At 45.7% G+C, this 2928-nt stretch overlaps 1 pseudogene; it reads right to left on the bottom strand.

Moving 5' to 3' along the window:
* Nucleotides 1-1957: 1957 nt before the first annotated feature.
* LOC116534847 lies at nucleotides 1958-2051 on the bottom strand (annotated as a pseudogene).
* Between the last annotated feature and the right edge of the window lie 877 nt (nucleotides 2052-2928).

The following is a 2928-nucleotide window of genomic DNA, read 5'->3' on the forward strand; positions in this document are numbered from 1 at the left end:
AAAGGACCTAACAAATGATGCCCTTCTAGAATAGTGAAGGCCTCCTGGCAACGTTCTCTTTAACCCATGATGTGGGTTAAGAGGAGTGAACCAATGTTCTGTTTCTGACTGATTATGAGTCAATTTATATATTTTCTCACCTAAATTTGGTCTTCATCTTTTTTTTTTTTTTTTTTTGACTCGGAGTCTCACTCTGTCACCCAAGCTGGAGTACAATGGAGCCATCTCAGCTCACTGCAACCTCTGTCTCCAGAGTTCAAGTGATTCTCCTGCCTTAGCTTCCTGAGTAGTTGGGATTACAGGCACCCACCACCATGCCCAACTAATTTTTGTATTTTTAATAGAGGTAGGTTTTCACCATGTTGGCCAGGCTGGTATCAAATTCTTGACCTTGTGATCCACCTGCCTTGACCTCCCAAAGTGCTGGGATTACAAGTGTGAGCCACCATACCCGGCCATCCTTCATCTTTTATCTATCAAAGTATATTGTTATCCATGCAAAAGGCTGGCTGGAAACTCCTTCACAAGTAAAAGTATACCCTGTAAGTGCACATAACAGACTCCTTTTCACTTCCATTGTTCACAGAGGCATAAGCAAGGGAAAAATACTCAAAGATAAGAGTCTTACGATAGTAGAGAAGTCTTGAGGCTGGGCGTGGTGGCTCATGCCTGTAATCCCAGCACTTTGGGAGGCTGAGACAGACAGATCACCTGAGGTCAAGAGCTCAAGACCAGCCTGGCCAACATGGGGAAACCCCATCTCTACTAAAAATACAAAAATTAGAGGATGGGCATGGTGGCTCACACCTGTAATCCCTGCGCTTTGGGAGGCTGAGGTGGGTAGATCACCTGAGGTTAGGAGTTAGAGACCAAGCCGGCCAACATGATGAAACCCCGCCTGTAATAAAAATACAAAAATTAGCCGGGTGTGGTGGCAGGTGCCTATAATCCGAGCTACTCGGGAGGCTGAGGCAGAAGAATTGCTTGAACCCAGGAGGTGGAGGTTTCAGTGAGCTGAGATCATGCCACTGCACTCTAGCCTGGGGGACAGAGTGAGATTCTGTCTCAAAAAAAAAAAAAAAAGGTAAGCTAATTATAGTGGCTTACACCTGTAATTCCAGAACTTTAGGAGGACAAGGTGGGAGGATCACTTGAGGCTAGGAGTTCAAGATAAACCTGGGCAACACAGCAAGACCTCATCTTTACAAAACATTTTTAAAAAATTAGCCAGGCACAGTGGCATGTGCCTGTAGTCTCAGCTACCCAGGAGGCTGAGGCAAGAGGATCGAGCCCAGGAGGCTGAGGCTGCAGTGGGCCATGCTTGTGCCACCGCACTCCAGCCTGGGCCACAAAGTGAGACCCTGTCTCTCAGAAAAGGAATTCAGAACAGAGAAAGGTATGGATTGTAAGTTAAAGCATGCCACATCCCAGATTTCCTGCAGAAGTGTTGATGCACACCCCAAGAAGTCTGCATCCATTTCCCAGCATTGCCTTAACAAAGTACCCTAAACTGTGTGGCTTCAAGCACAGAGGTTTATTCTCACAGTTCTGGAGGTCAGGAGTCTGAAGTCAAGGGGATTTTGTTTGTTCGTTTTTCCTGTGCAGGCTGTGAGGGAGGAGCTGTCCCAGGTCTCGCTCCTGGATTCTCGTAGCCTCCAGAGTTCCTTGGCCTGCAGGTGGCCTTCTGTCTCTGTCTTGACATCGTCTTCCCTTTGTAGGGCTGTGTCCACACGTCCCCTTTTTATAAAGACAACAGGCATATGGGATTAGGGTTCACCTTCATTACCTCAGCTTAGCTTGATCATGTGTGAAGACCCTATACCCAAATAAGGTCACATCCACAGACCCTGTGGCGTAGGGCTTCAGCGTCTTTCAGGGAGACACAGTACAACCTATAACACTATAGATTTGTGAATAGTTTTAGTTTGGGTTTCTGGGTTTTCTTTTTTCTTTTTCATGTCAGATGGGTGATGTGATGATGTCACAAGTTTTGAGGGAAGCATGTATCACACAATAGCATGAAAATCCATTCGTCATGCTCAGGCTTTGGTGTTTTTATTTCTATTTTCTTTTTGTTTTGAGACAGGCTCTTGCTCTGCTGCTCAGGCTGGAGGGCAGTGGTGCAAATATGGCTCATGCAGCCTCGACCTCCTAGGCTCCAGTGATCTTCCCACCTCAGCCTCCCGAGTAGCTGGGACTACAGGCAGGGGCCACCACACTTGGCTAATTTTTTTGTTTATATTTTTGTAGAAATGGGGTCTCACTATGTTGCCTGGTTTGGTCTCAAACTCTTGGGCTCACACAATCTGCCCACCTTGCCCTCCCAAAGTGCTAGGATTACAGGCATGAGCCACCATGCCCAGTCGTCTTTTTCTTTCTTTCGACATAAGGATCACACCCTAATTTTTGTTTGTACCTTGCTCTTTTTACTCAAAAATATACCTTGGCAGCCAGGTGTGGTGGCTCATGTCTGTAATCCCAGCACTTTGGGAGGCCGAGGTGGGTGGATCACTTGAGGTCAGGAGTTTGAGACCAGCCTGGCCAACATGGTGAAACCCCATCTACTAAAAACACAAAAGTTAGCTGGGCATGGTGGTGCGTGCCTGTAATCCCAGTGACTTGGGATGATGAGGCAGGAGAATCACTTGAACCCAGGAGGTGGTGGTTGCAGTGAGTTGAGTTCATACTACTGCACTCCAGCCTGGGAGGCAGAGCAAGACTCCAACTAAACTACACACACACACGCACACACACTCACACACACACACAACTTGGCAATCTTTTTTTTTTTAAAGCACAATCAGAAGAATTGGCAATCTTTTTATATCAGCATGTGTTGGTACAATTTAAATTCTATTTTAGATTTCATTTAGATTAATTCAATCTAAATACTATTCTATTAAATTCTACAATAAAAAAATAGGCAAT

The sequence above is a fragment of the Sapajus apella genome, unplaced genomic scaffold (genome assembly GCF_009761245.1).
Source record: "Sapajus apella isolate SASKATOON/1434 unplaced genomic scaffold, GSC_monkey_1.0 scaffold89, whole genome shotgun sequence".
In the NCBI taxonomy this organism is placed as follows: Eukaryota; Metazoa; Chordata; class Mammalia; order Primates; family Cebidae; genus Sapajus; species Sapajus apella.